Source organism: Podarcis melisellensis, assembly GCF_964234715.1.
Source record: "Podarcis melisellensis genome assembly, chromosome: 10".
Classification (NCBI taxonomy): domain Eukaryota; kingdom Metazoa; phylum Chordata; class Lepidosauria; order Squamata; family Lacertidae; genus Podarcis; species Podarcis melisellensis.
This window is the reverse complement of record NC_138542.1, coordinates 24,278,555-24,297,674: the sequence shown is the minus strand read 5'-3', so window position 1 is coordinate 24,297,674 and position 19,120 is coordinate 24,278,555. Positions and strand designations below refer to the sequence as shown.

The following is a 19,120-nucleotide window of genomic DNA, read 5'->3' as shown; positions in this document are numbered from 1 at the left end:
CACACTCAGTGACTTTACTAATGCTCTGAGTTGGTATAAGGCAGCATCGTACATTTATGGATGTTGAAACAGTTGAACAGACACCGCATGGAAATATTTAAAGCCACTACCACCCTTAAATATAATGTTTAAACCAGCCCTAATATTGGAGGAATGGGCAATGGAGGAATGGGCAATGGCTTCTGAACATCATACAACTTTGATTACAGAATTCCAGCCGGAAAGTCTGCCTCAGAGTAGAAGGGGACAAAAGAAATAAGTTTAGCAAAACAAGCAGCTCATTATTTGTTCTGACTGAAACTGGGTATGGTTCTCTCCACTGAAATATGCAAGGAAAGTTGGTTTCACCTATTTCACTTATTCCTCAGGATCACGTTTCAGCATTGATATTCATCATGTGCTGCGCCTAGTTCTAAGCTTTTAATGCATCCCCTTTCTTTGTTACTGAAACAGAGCATACAGTGAAGGAAGATAATTCTGAAACTTGTTCCCCATTTTAATAGCTTGATCAGTATTGGCAGTCACTGATGAAAACCCGGGTTTTTAGAGGAGGGGAGGATGCCCTCACAGCCTCTCTTTAACGTCTTGCTGCAGCAGTAAATATATATTTTTAATACACCTTTCCTGACTGATGCACCAGTGTAGTATCACAAAATATGGTTGTGGGGTCAATAAATGATGCAGCCAGAGGGAAAGGCTTCTAGTTGTACTACATCCAGAAAGCTTACAAAGCAAATTAGAGGAGAAACATCTCAGCTCACATTTCCCAGCCACCTCCCCATCCTAGGGAAGAAGAGACAAGCAGGAAGAAGAATATGCCCCATCCTGAACTATCCAGAAAGAAGATGAGGTTCCTCCAGGCTGTCACTATTTTGTGGGAAGGATTCAGTTGCTTAGCAGAAATTTAGGTTGCACAACTGAAGTGGATTCACGTGCTCCGCCACAACAAACATACTTTTTGACTTTTTGCAGTTAGAAAAGTGATGGGCAAGAAGTGGGATAATGATCGCTTGGCAGGAAACTTTATAACCTCTTTGCGAACAAATTAGTTTTTAGTCGTATGACATCCCTGAAAACAAATCAGAATGTATGCTCAGTAAAGAGTGGAAGCAAAATATAACCTCCGTGCAACCTTTGTGAAAGCATTCAGGATGAAGGCTCAATAAACAGGCTGTCCAGAATAGCCCTGAGTTCCCTTCCTCGGCTTCCTTTCTGTTACACCATAAAATAAGACAGGGTGGGCACCAGAGTGGGATAGTGGGGGATCTTGCACTTTGTTTACATTCTGCCTCTCTGGAAGAAGAGCTTAGAGTAGACATGCAATCATCAAAACATTGTAACCTCACACTTTTCATCCATGTATTTCATTTAAAATCCATCCCAGAGCATTGGGGAGAGTGAGGCTGCTATGGGAGCAGATGGCTGAGGTGGTGGGGAACAGCAGTGAGGCGTTGGAGAGTGTAGCTCACCTGACCATCTCTGGGGGGGCCTAGGGACCTACAAAATTTTGAGTCCACAACACATGGAAGGCCACAGGCTCCTCATTCCTTCCCTAGGATAGCCTACTGCTCTTAGTTGTGGTGGGGGATGCTGTCCCCCTGCCAGTGCTGAAGTCATGGTCGACTGCCAGTCTGGTTGGCTTCTGTGTGGAAAATTGGAGTGTGTTTATCTGTGGGTGGGAGGGAGGGACACCACATTTGTCTTGGGCACAGAGTGTGATATTCAACATTAGTCATACTCAGAGCAGATCCGTTAAAATTGATGGACTTAAGTCAATGGACTTCAATAGGTCTACTCCATATGACTTAGTTGGATAATCACTCACTGCCTTCACCGATGCCCTCCAATTTGAAAGACAGCAGAACGCCTGAACTTCACTTCTGAGGTGAAACTGTGATGCCTACTTATCATGCAGGAGCTTTTCTGTGTGTGTTGTTTAGAACAAGTAGACAGGCATGTGACATTTCTCCTTTTGAAAAAAGAAATATTCTTTGCAATGGAAATAAGATAATGCTTTGCTATTATAATAGGTTGGGCTTACAGAATTGAGTTGTCTATTATGGGAGCTGTCATCAAATGCATTAATTACTGGATGGTCTCTCAGTTCATAGTTAGGGGTCCGTTCAAGTCATAACCGCAACAAGGCAGGTAACACAATGCCATGTTTATAAAGCAGCAAAATGATTTTGTTGTTGCTGACACTTTTGACTTTTGCAGAATCTGAAATGAATGCTAATGCTGGGAATCAACAATGTCATTCCCAAGTCATTCCCAGTCCTGACAGCAGTTACAAGCACATTACAAAACCGAGTCTCATGATGACATAGAGACCCAATACTAAATGGAAGAAAGGGCAGGATAACAAATATATTGTGAGAAAAATAGCCGAGGAAATAAACAGAAAGCCAATATTTTTGGAGAAAGTATTCTTAATTATCTACAGTAGTATAGCTGCAATCTCCACCTTCCTTTCTGTGACTGCAGCAGTAGCTGATGTAGATGCCCTTTTTTCCATTGAACGAGAGAGCAAGCTTGCACCATTTTGTGTTACTGTGTCTCTTTGTGCTCGTTTGGCAGCCATTTTCTGTTACGCCCTGCCTGCATGGTAGCCATTTTGTGACTGGCACCCACAGCACTTTCCTTAAAATTCCAAATGTGACCACTGACCCCAAATGGTTCACAGCCCCTCAAAGAAGTGCAACACATTCTCACACCCCGTTCACTGTTCTTTTACTTACTAAATAAAGGTGCCTATGCAGTGCTAAGCGGGGCAAATCCTTCTCATCTTTACATCCTAGTAAAAGTGCTATTCCTTAGAAAATGATGACCTAGGCACTCTCCCAAGTAATCACCTCTGAGTAATTTGATTAACTATGATCGCCTCTGGACATGCAGTTCAATGTAGTATGCTGAAATGTTTGCCATTCACTAGTTTCTGAAGCCACTCAGTGTGGTGTAGTGGTTAAGAGCAGTAGTCTTGTAATCTGGGGAACCGGGTTCGAGTCTCCGCTCCTCCAAATGCAGCTGCTGGGTGACCTTGGGCCAGTCACACTTCTTTGAAGTCTCTCAGCCCCACTCACCTCACAGAGTGTTTGTTGTGGGGGAGGAAGGGAAAGGAGAATGTTAGCCGCTTTGAGACTCCTGAAGGGGAGTGAAAGGCGGGATATCAAATCCAAACTCTTCTTCTTCTTCTTCTTTTGTTTCTCAGGCACCCAAGAATGATACCATGTACTGCGACCATGTGGACTGGCAGGAACACTTAACACTGGAATGTTCTGGGGCTAGTTGGTGGAGGTCCCTTGTATCCATTGGATTATTGGTCTGAGCTTAAATATGAGCATTCACGCATGCCTATTCATTATAAAGACACAATTGAAAGTAAGCATACACAGGACCAGCCTAAGGAATTCTGATGCCTGAAACAAAGGAAAAGATGGTGTTGTCATGGACTGGCTGGATGCAGAGGAGTGGGAAGGGAAGAAGTCTCAGAGCCAGGGGATTGGTGGTGGGACGACGACGAGTGGTCAGAGGGAGAAGTGGGAGCAGACTGGCAGAAGGAGGTGTCGGAAACTGAAGAGATAACAGGGTTTTGTGAGCAGGAAGAGTCTGCAGCAGAGAGCAGTATAGAATCAGAGGCAGAAGTGGAGGTTGGAGAGGCAGAGATGAGTTAGGCTTCCAGAACCAGAGGAGGTATGAAGAGGGAGGAGCAAAGACAGGCATGATGACAAAATCTCAGATTGCTTGGGAAGGACCCAGAGAAGGAAGAGATTTAGTCAATTGTGGGAAGGCAGGTACCTCCATTCCCCACAACTCCCTCATAGGGGCAAGATTGACCAGGACAAGTAGCTGTGCTCACTAGGCCTGGCCTCCGGAGTCAACTTTGTTTCCTTGAATAAAGAGTTAACGTCATGTACTCTGTGTGATTTATTGCTGACTTGCTCCTGACAGGTGCCCTTCTTCACTCCATGTACAGAAACTGACTGGACTGAACATCTGAGGCAGCAGGCCACACGAAGCGGGTAGGCCAGGCCATGTGAACACAGGGGAATGGTTGAGAGTGGGAGGAACAGCTGGGGGCTGCTGCCACTCCAAGTATCCACCACCTGAGCTGGTTTACCTCATGGTAGGGTTGGCCCTGAATGTATGTATGTTCTTATATTTCTTTTGATTTTAATTATAGGTAAAACAATGAGATATCCAACTAAGTCATACTCAGAGTAGACTCACTGAAACGCATGGCCCTAAATTATCTAAGTCTATTGATTTCAATGAGTCTAATCTAACATTGGCTATTACTCAGTGTTCTTTGCTAATTCTGCCCCTTAACTAAAAGAGGCCCAGTTGTGATATTCAGACTTGTGGAAAAATGCTGGTTGCTTCTGAAAGTCATTCCTTCCATTTCTGAAAAAGTTTGTTCTAGAGAGAAATGTATTTATTTAACAAGCCTTTGGAAATGTGCCAGTATATAAAAAAAGTGGGGGAAAGTGTTGACAATTAAGTTAACATTTATAAAACTGAAGCAGTAACAGCAATGGGAGCAGAAGCCGTATTGTCTGAGGACTGTGTTAACTAACGGCACTGACCTTGAAAATCCTGTTTTCACTCTGAAAATAACCCCAAGCAGAGAACTGCAGCTTGGCTGCCAGACCAGCACTGAGTAGGCAGATTTTTATTTGTGTGTGTGTGTGTGTGTGTGTGTGTGTGTGTGTGTGTGTGTGTGTGTGTGACAGAAAAGTAGGAAAGTCATTTTAGTCAGGGGACTTTACTCATTTTCTGCCACTCGTTGGCAATGATATGTGGAAGACAGAATAATAATAAAAGGAATTGGCTGAGGCATTTTTTTTTTCTAGCAGCACAGAAAGCTATTGAATACCTCCCTGGTATATGCAGTATAGCACTCAGGAATTTAAACAGAAGATGAATTTTCTTGTCATTATTAGCCATTGTCAGGGATACTGCAGTGGAGAAACTGTTTTGCCTGTTCTGATAAAATATGTTCAGGCAGAAATTTTGCTGGTTTAAAGATGGAGATGGGAATAGGGCATGAAAATCTATATAATAAATAACCACCTGTTTTGCAAGATGGTTGGAAAAGGAAAAAAGGGACACGCATACATACAGGGCTTCAACTCTTGCTTGTGTTGTTCATCAACCCCACCTGCCCCCACCCCAGCTAAGCCCACCCCCTTTCCAACTCCCAACACCACACCCAAACCTGCCGCCCTTCACAGCTCCTTCAAACCCCATATAATCACCTCCTTCAAGCCCCACATATCCTCAAAGCTCCTTCAGCCCCTCACAGCTCTTCTGTGTTCCTCCACCCCTGCTTTATTTAAATATTCCCCAGAGGGCTGCGTGATGACAACCTTACATTTTTATGTCTATAAAGGAAGATATGTGCACGCATTTTGTTTCAGCTTATTGTCCAGAAGCTGAGCAGTTTCTGGTGAGTTTAGGATTGGAGGTCAACACCATTCTTCTCACCCAAATCCACCTCAAAAAGCCTCTCCCCTCCTTCTGCCTCTCTCTGTTACCTGAGGATGCAAGGATTCACTAAGGCTGATTAAAACTGCTTTACTGTTCCCTCCCTTCCACCCATGTCAATTCAGGGACAATCTTTGCTGCCTCCAGTACCCTCCTCCTCCTTCCTCTCTGGGTAGCAAAGCAAGTCAGGAACCTGGAGGTTTGGGCTTTTCTTCTCCATAAGAAAAGAGCGGTGAGGTGGGCAAAATTAGTGACTGGCCCAACTTAGTGCCATGGGTGGTGGGAAGAATTCTTACTAGGCCATCTAGTCCCATGTGTGTACTTCATAGACATGTGCACAAATTGTAGAGAGAAATATCTGACCTGCTGCTTTTCTGATTGCAAGCCACAAAGAAGGGGAATGATTAAGCTGGATCCCCCCCCCCAATGACTCATTGGCAGGCTTTCACTCATGCCAGAAACAAATGATTTTTCCTAGAGTCATGCTGTCTCTGATCCTAGAGGTATAGCAGGGGTGAGGAACCTCAAACCCAGGAGCCAAATGTGGCCCTGGAGACCTCTCTGCCTGGCCCTCGGAACTCTCTCCAGACCACTCACCTTCTCCCTAGACCGCACCCTTCACTGGCCCTGCTTCACACATATATGTGTACTTGAACTTTTATAATGCCTCTTGCCTGGATGGAGGAACCTAACCTACTGTGCAATTGTGTGAAGGTAAAATTGTACTCATTGCTCCACACACTGGCATGGGGTTCTTGGAAGGTAGCCCAGAATTTAACATGCCACTCAGGCTGAAAAAAGGTTCCCTGACCCTCTAGTTAGCCGTTGATAGTCTTATCCTCCATGAATTTGTCTAATCCCCTTCTAAAGCGGTCAATGTTAATGGCCCTCCCCACATTCTGTGGAAGCAGATTTCATAGTTATTCACTGCTTTTTCTGAGACAAACCATGCTTCTACCCTCTAGGAAGAGGATGAAGATGAATAAGGAAAGAACGGTTTGATGGTTCTCAGTCACATAGTAAGGTATCCATGGGGGTCTTCTGCTGCCCATAACAGCTCCTCACCCTATCTCACAGGTGTGCTGGCCCTGACGACAGACCTATTCTCCTCTGTTTGTAGGTACAGAGGCAGAGCCCACTCTTTATTTATGGCATATATTCCACAGCTAGGAAGCTGTTTTTCATTGTTTCTTATTATCAGTGCTTACCTGGAGCAGAACAGAACACCAGATGTTGCGATGATTACCTTGATTCAGCAGCATTGTGCTAAGAGGATTTTTGACTGTCTGCAATGCATTATCTCTATCTTTACTGCCTCGTTTTGCTGATCCCTGGACTCGGCGCTCTCATTTGCTTTCGTGAGGACCAAACTACATGCAACGTTTATCATGTAGTTCATCCTCGAGTGCAAGCTTTTCAAGTCACAAATTGCCAGATAGGGACCCTGAGGATATGAGGATAGGGAGATTTTAACCTTGCTATGGTCCTGATCCAAACAGGGGGCATTAGAAAAAACAGCTCTCATTTGTTTGAATGGGAAGTTGGCAGTTTATGAAAATGAAGGTAGCCCAAGCAGATGTGCTCTGCTTGTTAACCTACAGGATTGGTCTGGTGTGGTGGTTGACTGGCAGGTGGAAGGAGCCCAACTCCATTCACATTTTGTGATGATCTGCTTAGTAACTGTTCTAGAAGGCTGTAGGAAAGTCACAAAGTGGCTAAATTGGGAGCAGGAGGAGAGAATCAGGGTGTGTGACTTGTACTTTTAATGAAGAGCCACCCTTTCCCCATGTTCAAGCACAGGTCAGGTAAATATTATTGACCTCCACAGTCATCTCACTTCCTGGGTTATTAGATGCAACTTAAGGCAGGAGCTTTTCAAAACTGGAGTGTGCATACCCTCCAACATTTATCCAACGAAAATAGGGACGTCATATTCCAGAATAATGATAATAGTTTTATTATTTACACCCTGCCCGTCTGACTGGGTTCCCCCAGCAACTCTTCCAACACATATGAAAACATAATAAAACATTAAACATTTTAAAAAAACCTTCCCTATACAGGGTTTCACATGTCTTCTAAAGGTTGTATAGCTACTTATTTCCTTGGCTCAGGGGGGGTCGCATATCTCCATATGCTCCAATAATTCTTAGATGAAAATAGGGACATCCTACGACACCCTCCAACATTTATCCGATGAAAATAGGGACGTCCTAAGGAAAAGCAGGACATTCTGGGATCAAATCAGAAATCAGGAAGGCTTCTGTAAATCCAGGACTATCCCTGGAAAATAGGGACACTTGGAGGGTCTGGTTGTCTTCTCAGTCATATAGGAACATAGGAAGCAGCCTTATTCTGAGTCAGACCCCCGGTGTATTGCCTACACTGGCAGCCACTGACTCTCAAGGATTTCAGAGAGGAGTCTCTTCCAGCCCTACCTAGTGTCAGGGGTGGATTGAGGAGGAATGGTGGGAAACCCTGCCCCCTGCACATTCCCAAGAAGAGGAGGACAGTATAGATTTAGGACAGTGGTTTGCAGAAGGTCATAGCTCAGAGGCTGCAGAGGGGAGGAGCTGGGAAATATTGAGAGAACAGCAGGAAGGAGAGACAGCTAACAGACTCAGTGTCTCTAGAAAGCCTTCCTGGCCCCGCATCTCCCAGGACCAGGCGTGCCTTGAGAATAGTAGAACAGAAAGCTCAGAGGCAGAAAGCACAGATCAGCTGGTGTAGGGGTGATGTAGAATGGGAGGGACTGAGGGCGTGAGACTTTACTTGGAACAACACCATTATCTAAGAGAGACTGCAGTGTCTCTAGAAAGCTTGGAACAACACCATTATCTAAGAGAGACTGCATTCCTTTGTCTCTCTCTGTGAATATTGAATAAACTACTTGGTAAGAACTCTTCTTGTTTATCTGCTTCTTGGCATCCCACCATGGGAGGCATAGGATTCCCGGAAACCTGATACCTAGAGATGCTGAGGATTCAACCTGGGTTTTTCTGTAGGCAAGGCAGATGCTCTACTCCTGAGTTATGACCCTTCACATAATTTCTCTTGCACCCAGATTCAGTCAAGGCTGTCACATTAATTTTTGATTAGGGGTAATACCATCACAAGATGTATAATCAATCATCAGTTTTCCATTTCAGGCTGGCATATGGTGATTCCATTTGAATCTACTCTTGTGTTGTATACTGGGTTGTGGCTGCAGCAGAATAATAGACAGAGCAAAAGAGAATAACTGTACGAGTTTTAGTCATTAGTCGCTCCCTGATTCATGGCTTATAGCATATGCCATTACATAGTGCTGAATTAAAAATAATAAAACAAAATGATTAAAAGCAAACTGTTGAATGAACCAGTAAAAGAGGAATAACCACCAGCATTGCAAAGAGATAATGAAATGCGTTTTGTAAGCAAACAGTTTTCAAACCCACCCCCATTTTCAGATTTCTTTTGTTTTAAAGGGTTTAAATAAATCACACAATGCACATGCCTTTTTGACTAGCTAGCTGCAATGCACAAATATTTGTCACCTTTGTGATTACAGCAAACACTATGGCTGTGTACTGGATTTGATCTATGGTATACATTCTAGCTAGGCTTCTAATACTTTGGTTTTAAACGACTCTCAAGCATTTTAAAGAGATTTGACCCTCTTGATTTTACCTTTTAACCTCCTTTTCGCCAATCCCCTCATGAGGGAGGGAGAATCTCTTCTGAAGTCAAATATGACTGTGCTGTGTTTTCTTGGCAATTGTACATTTTAGGGTTGCCATACATCCAGAATTTCCTGGAAGTACCCGGAATACTGCAGTCAGAAGCAGTGTCTGGGTGGAAATAGGCAAAATGTCTTGGAAAATCCGGATGTATGGCAACTGCCATGTTGGCAGTGTTGTTTTTGCCGATTTTCCTGAAAAATAGCCAACAAACATCAATTTTGCCAAAAACTGTGGGCAAAACTTTTGTGTCTGGATTTTCACTTTTTGAAATATGGCAACCCTAATTTCCATTTGTACTGAATTTGATAGCACCATGGTCACTGTTCCCAAACAGTTCAACAACATTTACATCTCACACCAGAGTCACTGCTCATTTGGTAAAATAATAATAATTCTCCACTGCTGTTCTTTAACTATAGTGCTCCGCAGGCAACATTTTGGACAGCCTAATATCTAATAATACCTGGAGGTACTGAACAGTAGAGGACAGAAGATGCTGAAAAGGACAGAAACAACAGAATGACACATGGCTTTGTGGGGATCCTGATCTGACTCAGGTGGGGAGGGATTATTGACATTGTGTTTTGCCTCTGGAAGGGGGAGGAAGACCCTCAAATCACCAAATTTGCCTTGTTATTCAGCCCACACAAAGAACTGATGCACACCCACACACCAGTATTTAACATGTTTCTGTTAAGAGACTCATTGACAGACATCCAAATTCATCACCCTTTATTTGTCTCGCTTTGGAAGCTCCTACCTTCTAACTCCTTTTTGCCTCCAACAAAAAAGCACACTAGGTTATTCTTCAAAACGGCTTCTTATTCTTTGTGTTATGCATAAAGGATTAGTAATTAGTAATTTATTAAAAGTATCAATAGATTAAGCCATGAAATCTTCCAAATGTTAAGAAAGTTTCCTTTTACTATATAGCCATAACTTTAAAGTTGTCTTGGGACAAGTCATTAAAAATATACAGGGGAGTAGGGAAGGTTATGGATCATATTCTCCCCTTCTGGGCGAAGTGTGCTCATCCTATTCAACCATTAATTTACATCTACTGGACTCTAGATACTCTTCCACAGTCCTGTTATATTCTCTTATCTCTCACTCCAGTAGCAATAATACTGATTCACTGAGCACTGAAGCACACTTTCGGTTATAGCTGAAACAATTTACCTTTTTAGACTCTGGAACAAATTGATATAGTTGGCAAAATTTGTGAGAATCTTTCTTATCTTGAGCAAGCAAGTCAGGTTTGTTGGAGCAGATGTCCGAGCACTGGAATCCAGAGAGATCAAATACCAAAAGGAGCTTTTAAAAAGAAGAAGAACCACCACAACTGTGCCTTACAACCTCATTATAGCTTGGTCCGAATGGGTTAGCAAGACATTCATTTTCTATGTTGCCATTTAAAACAGTCTTAAGTTGGAAAAGTGTTCCTACAACCACTGGCAGTTCATGGCCTATGTAAATTGTGATAGTTGGTCAACTGTACTTTTATGTGTGTTTGTGCGCACATGTATGAGTGTCTGTATGCTATACATGCATGGGTTGTCACTACCATGAGCCAAAAAAGGCCAAATCTGTTCAGTTTTGGTGCATCTGTTTTGCATGTACAAATATCTCAAATGATATTACTGATGTCACAAGACTTTATCAGGTCTTCTGAAGGCATAGTGTGATGTCACCTGCGCTGTGCAGGTTTCAGTCCTCCCTCTTCTCCTTGGGTGCTGTCTGATGATGGCAGCCAAGCTTTGCAGTACACACCACTGCGCAAGCTGTTGCTGTCCAGGTTGTGTTTCGCATGGTTATATCACATGTTCACAACACACCAGGAATCATGTGGTTTGAAACAATAGGCCCGACAGATCACTCCCATAGATTTATTTATAGTCCAACATCACACAAATTATTTAATTTCTGTTTCCACAGCAACCATCAGAGGAAATCAGGCTGGTGAATATTACTAGTATCACCACATATACCGTACTGTAATGTATTCATAAAGCAATGTTGAAATACAAAGTCCAATTCATTCCTTTCGAGCATTTGATCAAGGATAGATCAGTGATGAATATGGTATCACTTGTTAAGGCATATGCAATAAACTTGCGCTCAGTATCTTAAGACTAGAGTTAACATTGTGGTTTTATTAATTGGCAGTACAACTAGTTTTTGCAAAACAAAAAAAATTCCTTCCAGTAGCACCTTAAAGACCAACTAAGTTAGTTCTTGGTATGAGCTTTCGTGTGCATGAAGTGTTCTCTTAACTAGAGAACACTTTTTTTTTGTTTTGGAAGGAATTTTTTTTGTTTTGACTATGGCAGACCAACATGGCTACCTATCTGTAACTAGTTTTTGCAAGACCTTCTTCAGCCACTCTGGTCACTCTCTCTCACACACACACACAAACTTGGGATCTTCTGTAAACTCCCATCCTGATGTTTCTTGAAAGGAAATGTATCTAAATTACTACAATCAGTATGGTATGCATGTCTATTTGTCACAAAGAGATACTAGTTACCCATGAAATGTGTTGCTGGGACTCTAGTTAAGAGAACACTTCATGTTTCAAGGTATCAGATCCCCATCAGGCCTACATTAGATGCTCTCAGAAACACATTCAGCTCACAAGCACAATGTTGGAGATTGCTGACTTTGGTGACAACCATGTGATTCTCATAATATCTAGTCTCGACCGCATACATTATGGCGGTACTGTGGCTGGAACTCCAAAGTGCTCTCCCTCTGTTCAAGACTCCATGATGTATTTTATGGGCTTACCAACTAGAGTAGGGATAGAGAAACTGGCTTGTTGGAGTTGGAGTTGAACAACATTTGGAATACCACTGCTTCCCCATCTTGTGTGGAATGTCTCTATACTAGTGCTATGCTTTTCCTTGGTTTGTGTCAGTGGAGACATCGGTGGGTGATACAAACATCATAGCTGTGAAACCAGCAATGAGAGAATACAGCTTTTGGTCGCAGCCACATAGCCCCAACTATGTGTGACCCAGTTTTCAGTGGAATAGTGGGGGGGGGGGAATAAAATTGCAACCCTCAACCAGATTACCAGAATTTTCTCAGAGTTGGAAATTTTCTTCATTTAATTAATAGTATTTTAAAGCTTCTTTTGTGGGCAAGCCCATGCAAAGCAGTTTACAGCACATAAGACCCCCCAGCAATGAGTGAGTAGTTAACTATCAATAAACAAATTGGTGAAAACAAAACACAACAATACAATCCAGCCAATGAAGCAATCACATATCTGGAAGTCTAGTATAAAAACACATGTTTTCAGAGCCTTCCAAAATCGCTTTGGTGTAATAACATGATGCAAATCTGAAGCAAGAAAATTCCAAAGCCATGGGGCCACCACCGAAAAGCCCATTCTCTTGTGGCAACCCACTCACTCATTTAGGTGGTGAGCACTTAAAGCGAGCGTCTGGTGCTGATGTCAGTGTGTGGGCAGGAGGTTTTTTTGGTTGCAGAACAAATTTCTGCCTGTAGTGTTCATCTAGTGCAGTTTTTTAGTTGAAGATAAATGCAAGAAAGGAGGCTGAGCCACCTGTGTAGGACGTTATTGCTGCAAACACACAAACCTGTATTTGCTAAAGATGTCTTTCTTACCTCCCTGACCACAAAAAGAAATGATTGTTTCAGGTAGCTGTGTGTACAAGAACGTCCTTTTTCTCTCTAAATACCATCAACAACACTTTCAAGTGATTTACTGTACCTTGTAATTGGTTTGCAGAATATGAATATTTTACTGCCACTGTGACAAGTCTCCACAGCATCCATAATAGTGGCATTCAGCAGGACATGATTAATTAGTTTTATGTTTTGCTCTGTTGTGAAGTAAAATGGTTCAATTTTTTAAATATATTATTCTGCCACAGAGAATGTACAAAAGGAGTATGTCACTGTAGGTCCAAATGTGTGGCTTCCTTGGTGAATCCAAACTAAGTTAGTCGATTCCATATGGGCTCCTTAGGGTGGAAGGATGGGACACAGAAAATAATCATAGAATCATAGAATTGTGGAGTTGGAAGGGTCAATGAAGTTCATATAGTCCAGCGCCCTGCAGCGCAGGAACCCTTTTGCCCAATGTATAGGCAGGCCTCCTTCTTCTGTTGTTTCATGTGTTTATTTTAAGTGGTTAAGTCCTATGGGGTACACACCTGTTATGACTGTTCTTTGAAATGTGCTGCGTACATAAATGAGGCATGTATGTAAGGCCTGGTTGTGTGAGTTGGCATACTGGCTGAGTTGGTTCATACATGCACTACAGAGGCAATTCAGTGTGAGCCAGGCTGCATACATGCTAGTGGGACATGGATGCATGCCTCAGTTGCCAATCTACACAATGGGGATACCAACAACATGTTTCAAATTGTTCTGAACAGGGTGGTGGGATATCCAGAACACTGATAATTCTGTGTGAGTTCCTGGTCGTATGTAGAAATTACATACAGCATCTTTTTGTGGTTTGTGTCTAGTTTGAAAAACCATTTTTATTTTATGTAACTGCAAAGTATTTCACTCTAAGAATGTCAGGGGCAAGTACATAAACCCACATTCAAGTGTGTTCTATAAAAACAGCTAATACTTCCATTAGTGTAATTGCATTTTCCAAATAATAATGAATGTTCAGCTGACACTTCAAGATGTTGATGACTAACCAGGGAAAACATTTATGTGCAAAGCTCTTTTCCTGATTTTACAGTCTAATGTTTCTCTATGCTTGGTCTTTCCTTCCTATGGAATCTTCTTAATAGATATAACACATATTTCCTCACCATTTTCATTGCTACTCTCTTCTGTAGCTGTACTTCATATGACCACATATCCTCCTGTAGCTCCTACTTTTACACTGGAATGCTGCTCTCTTGGGTCAACAAAGCCTCCTTAGAATGTAGCAATTCTTGGAATTCTAAAACACCTTTGAGAAGTAAGCAGTTGGTTCCTTTGTTCCTTTATCTGCAGCATTAGGTGCAGGCAGCCATTTTAAAAAGTGCATCTCTCCACAGTGGGAAGCGATAACAGCAGGGGAGGGGGGGACCTCTCATGAGGAGAGCAGCACATGCACTTATTGTTATTGTTCTTGGAAAGGTAAAATTGTGTAGACATAGTGACTGTGAGGCTGCAAATGGGATTGCTAAAGAAATTTGTCTGAATAACTTGTACTATTAACATCCCTTTAGGAATGCTAAAAGCTGATGAAGAGGAAACAGACTGACTTTGCCACCTTGCTTTCTCCAGTTCCAGCTCAGCATCAGAATAAGTAGGTTGTTGCCCACAAAAGCTTGTGCTTGTAACAAAAACTTGCAGTAAAAAGCTCATTATAAACTAGTGCTGTCAAATACATTTATGTTTTGAAGCATAAACTATTATTTGAAACCATAGTCTGAGGACAGTTTGTAAACAGTGGGTTTGGAGGTTATTCCTAACCCTACTAATAGTTTTATTATTAGTGTATCTTTATATATTATAAATACATGCATATACATTTATATATTACATTTATATTATAATATATTGTAATTATATGTCAGACTTCAGGGAATTAACTTCCTCCCCCCTTTGGCAGTAGATAAGCAGAACAAAGGAAAAGGAGTCTCCTTACCAGTTAGAAACTTTAATGATCACAGCGAGAGAACAAATAATCCCCTTCCTAGGAACGGTGGTGCTCCCAATTAAGGGTTCCACCCACTTCCTCCCTAGTCACCCCTGTCACTACCGCATCTTGTCACCTGAGCTTGTAACCACTGTGCTTTCTGTGTTTTCTGTTCTGCCACTTTCTGAGCTCTTCTTGACCTTGGGGAGAGCGGAGGAATGCTTTCCAGAGACAGTGAATCTGTTAATTCTCTCTCTCCCAGTGCTTCTTCTCCATCCAGTATTTCCCAGCATCTGCCTTCTGAACTATGTCCCTCTGCAAACCAATGTTCCAAATCTATACTGTCCTCTTGCTCCTGGGAAGATTCAGGGGGAGGGGGTGGCTCCCACCATTCCTCCTCAGTGCAGCCCTCCTCAGCAAGGTCTCTGACATTATATTATCTAATATAATAACAAATCTAATAATCTAATTTACCATCTAAATTATGTTTAGCGCAACATGGAAATTAAGGGAAGTGGAATACACAAGGAGGGAGGATGCAAAGATTGAATGCATTAGGCCAACGAGAGCTCTCCAAACTCATCCGCCACTTATTTTTTTGCTATGAAGAATTAATGAAGGCAATCCTGCAGTTGAATTCACAGTTCTGTAGCCCGTGGCAGGGATTCATTGAGATCTATGAAATGATGGTGTGCTGGTCCCAGGGGGGATGAGGTATTATTACCGTAGGCCAAGATCAACAGGGAGCCGGGCAGGTCAGCAGGAACGGAGGTAGGGCAGAAGCAGGAGTCCAGGTGGGGAAGCAGGAACACTGGTAAGGCAGAAGCAGGAATCCAGGCGGGGAAGCAGGAACACTGGTAAGGCAGAAGCAGGAATCCAGGCGGGGAAGCAGGAACACTGGTAAGGCAGAAGCAGGAATCCAGGCGAGGAATAGGCACACTGGGAGTGCCAAACAAGGACTGGGTAAAGCAGATACTTCACAACGACGTTGCTCCCGCAACCTGAGACCGGGCTGCCTGACCTTTATCTTCTTCTAAGGCCGGGGGCGGTCCCGGCCCCCAGAAGCCCCGCCTCTCTTGGCCTTAAGGCGAGCACTCCTCCTGGGAGACACCAGTTCCCTTCGCCTCTCTGCCCTAAGCCTCTGCAGATCAGGAGAGGCCGAAGGGTTACTGGGTCCTGGAGGAGGCTCACCTGTAGCCACTGAGTCTTCCAGCACCTCTGGGGCCTGAATGATTTCACCTGGTGCCTGCTCTTGAGTTTCCTCAGCAACTAGGCCTTGCCCCAGTTCAGCCGGCCCTGGAGGCGGGGAGTCCTGTGCCGGCTGGGGTTCCTCCGGATCGCTCTCAGACTCGGAATCCCAGGCCATCACACCATCCCCCCTCCCAGGCCCCCCCCTCACTTGAGGGCCCGGACCCGGCTTGCTGGGGTACGCTGCATGAAACTCCCGGATGCAGGCAGGTGCGTGGACATTGACCGCTGGTTCCCAGGAGCGGTCCTCTGGCCCATACCCCTTCCAGTCAATGAGATACTGCAGCCTTCCCCTGCGGTATCGGGAGTCCAGAATGCGTTCCACCTCGTACTCTGGCTCTCCCTGCACCAAAACTGGCTGCGGTCGGGGACGGTCTGGGTGGAACTCGTCGGGTGGGGCCACCGGACTCAGGAGGGACCTGTGGAATACCGGGTGAACCTTCAGGTTTGCTGGCAAGTGGAGACGGAATGCCACAGGCGAGACCTGGTCCACAATAGGGAACGGGCCGGTGAACCGGGCGTCCAGCTTCCGCGAAGGTCGAGAAGGGTGGAGGTGGCGAGTGGAAAGCCATACCAAGTCACCGACGTGAAGTTCCGGCCCCACCTGGCGGTGGCGGTCGGCCTGGACCTTGTACGCCTCCTTGGCCTGGCGCAGCTGCTCCATCAACAGCTGTTGCTGGGACTGGAGCTCCTGAAGCCACTCTGTCACCGCAGGGACCGCAGATGCCGGCAGCACATCCGGAAACAACCGTGGGTGAAGGCCATAACTGGCTTGGAACGGGGTCTGCTGGGTGGACGCATTCACCGCGTTGTTATAAGCGAACTCCGCCAATGCTAGGTGGTCGACCCAGTCGTCCTGCTGGTAGCTGCAGTAACACCGGAGGTACTGTTCCAGTACCGCGTTCGCCCGTTCTGTCTGGCCATCAGTCTGTGGGTGGTAAGCAGATGAGAGACAGACCTCTGTTCCGAGGGCCTGGTGCAAAGCACGCCAAAACCGGGACGTGAACTGAACACCGCGGTCGGATACTACACGCTCAGGTAGGCCATGCAGGCGGAAGACATGCTGAAGGTACAGCTGCGCGGTTTCCTTAGCTGAGGGTATGGATGGGCAGGGGGCACAGTGCACCATCTTCGTGAAGTGGTCGGAGAAAACTAGAAGGCAGGTGCAGCCACGAGACGGGGGTAACTCCACTACAAAGTCTAGAGAAACTGTGTGCCAAGGACGTGGTGGAACCGGCAACGGCTGAAGAAGGCCGGGGGGTCGCCCGGTAGGCCCCTTGGCCCGCCTGCAGACGTCACAACCAGCGACGTAGCGAGCCACGTCAGCCTTCAAACGGGGCCACCAAAACTCACGGCTTACCAGATGGGTGGTCCGATACCGCCCAAAGTGCCCCGCCGCTGGAGCGTCATGGGTCATCCGGAGAACCTCAGCCCGCAGCGGCCCTGGTGGGATGTACAGGCGCCCGTGGTGCAGCAGAAGACCCTGATGCGAAACCAGCCCTGGATACTGAGGGCATGATCCTTCGGCCAGTTCCCGGAGTCGTTCCTGGGCCCAAGCGTCGACCCGTTGCTGTTCCCGCACCCGAGCCTGCAGTGGCTCAACCTCCTGGGTGGCCAGGAATGCAGCTGGTGGTAGGATCGTGGTGGGTGCTGCTTGCTGAACCGTGTCTGCGTTGTCTTCAGGTTTCCGGGACAGGGCATCCGCCTTCTGGTTTTGGGAGCTAGGGATGTAGCGGATCCGGAACTGGAACCGGGAAAAGAACAACGCCCACCGGATCTGCCTTTGGTTCAGCTTGCGGGTGGTCTGGAGGTATTCCAGGTTCCGGTGGTCGGTTCTCACCTCCACCGGGTGTCTTGCTCCTTCAAGATGGTGGCGCCAAACCTCAAAGGCCACCTTGATGGCCAGCAGTTCCCGCTCCCACACGGTATAGTTACGCTCCGCTGGAAGGAGCTGGCGGGAATAGAAGGCGCAGGGTAAGAGTGGCGCTTCCGGTTCGTGCTGCTGAGACAAGACGGCACCGAGAGCCGTACTGGAGGCGTCAGTCTCTACCACAAAGGGTCGAGAAGGATCCGGATGCTGCAAGATTGGCGCTCTCTGGAAACAGGCCTTCAACCCTTGAAATGCCTCCTCCGCCTCCTTGTCCCAGGAAAACGGCGTCTTGGGGCGCAGAAGCCGGGTCAACGGGGTGGTGCGGTGAGCATAATCCGCAATGAAGGTCCGGTAATAGTTGGCGAACCCCAGGAAACGCTGTAGGTCCTTGCGGTTCCGAGGTGCCGCCCATTCTCGAACCGCTGCCACCTTCCCAGGATCCATCTGCACCCCACCTGGTGAGAGTCGATGACCCAGGAAGTCCACTGACTGCTGATGGAACTCGCACTTGCTGAGCTTTGCATACAGACGATGCTCGCGCAAGCGCTGCAGCACGGTCCGGACATGGCCCTCGTGGCACGCCGGGTCACGAGAGTAAACCAGAATGTCATCCAAGTACACCACCACGTACTTGTCTAGCAAGTCCTGAAATACGTGGTTGATGTACCGTTGAAACACAGCAGGCGCGTTGCACAAACCAAAGGGCATAACCAGGTATTCAAACTGTCCGTACCGGGTCCCGAATGCTGTCTTCCACTCATCCCCGGCGCGGATCCGAATCAAATTGTAGGCTCCCCGGAGGTCTAGCTTGGTGAACACCTGCGCCCCTTGCACCCGCTCCAGTAACTCCGAAATAAGGGGCAAGGGGTACCGGTCCGGGATGGTAATCTTGTTCAGGGCCCGGTAATCATGGCAAAGGCGGAGCTCCCCACATTTCTTTTTAACAAAGAGCACTGGCGCAGCAGTGGGCGAGGTAGAAGGTCTAATGAACCCTCGCTCCAGGTTCTTGCGCAAGAAGTCCTGCAAAGCCTCGCGCTCTGGCTCTGTTAACGAGTATAAGCGACTCACCGGTAGAGGCGCTCTGGGCTGGAGGTCTATGCCGCAGTCAAAGGACCGATGCGGCGGCAGCTGGTCTGCCCCCCGTTCCTCGAACACGTCGTGATAGTCCCGGTACTC

At 45.7% G+C, this 19,120-nt stretch overlaps 1 long non-coding RNA gene across 1 annotated transcript; it reads left to right on the top strand.

The window, feature by feature from the left end:
• The first annotated feature begins 13,681 nt into the window (after positions 1-13,681).
• On the top strand, positions 13,682-15,511 carry LOC309379124. Its single transcript, XR_014172375.1, has 3 exons — positions 13,682-14,321; positions 14,414-14,493; positions 15,319-15,511. It is a non-coding gene; the product is annotated as an uncharacterized lncRNA (long non-coding RNA).
• Positions 15,512-19,120: the final 3,609 nt, after the last annotated feature.